Here is a 429-nt window from a genome sequence, read left to right as displayed (position 1 = left end):
TTTTTTTTTTTGTGCACGGCATTATTATGACTGAATGTATGATTTGCAAGAATTACAGAAGTCCCTCTCTGGTTGCTTGTTGTAGAATCCCCAACCCTATAATGGCACTCCCAATCCCACCCCCACAGGGCAGCCACTGCTACAATTCATTATTTTAAGTAAGCCCTTGAAAAAAAAAAAAAAAAAAGGTAGGAAAAAAAAAAGCTGAAAAAAAAACAAAAAAAAGTATTTTCTTGAACAAGAACTTTTATTTGCTTTCTGTATATGAAATATGAGTTTTGTCTGCTCTCTGCCAGCCAAAAGGTTTGCTTCTTTGAGCACTGGGATAATAGTAGATTCAACAGCATGCTACTATTAATTACAGCAGGATGATAAAAAAACCCCAAACAAACAAAAATAAACCAACCTGCATTAAATATTTTTACTTAT

This window comes from Merops nubicus, unplaced genomic scaffold (assembly GCF_000691845.1).
Source record: "Merops nubicus isolate BGI_N331 unplaced genomic scaffold, ASM69184v1 scaffold21278, whole genome shotgun sequence".
In the NCBI taxonomy this organism is placed as follows: Eukaryota; Metazoa; Chordata; class Aves; order Coraciiformes; family Meropidae; genus Merops; species Merops nubicus.
The sequence above is the reverse complement of the archived record's forward strand: the minus strand, read 5'-3'. Positions refer to the sequence as shown.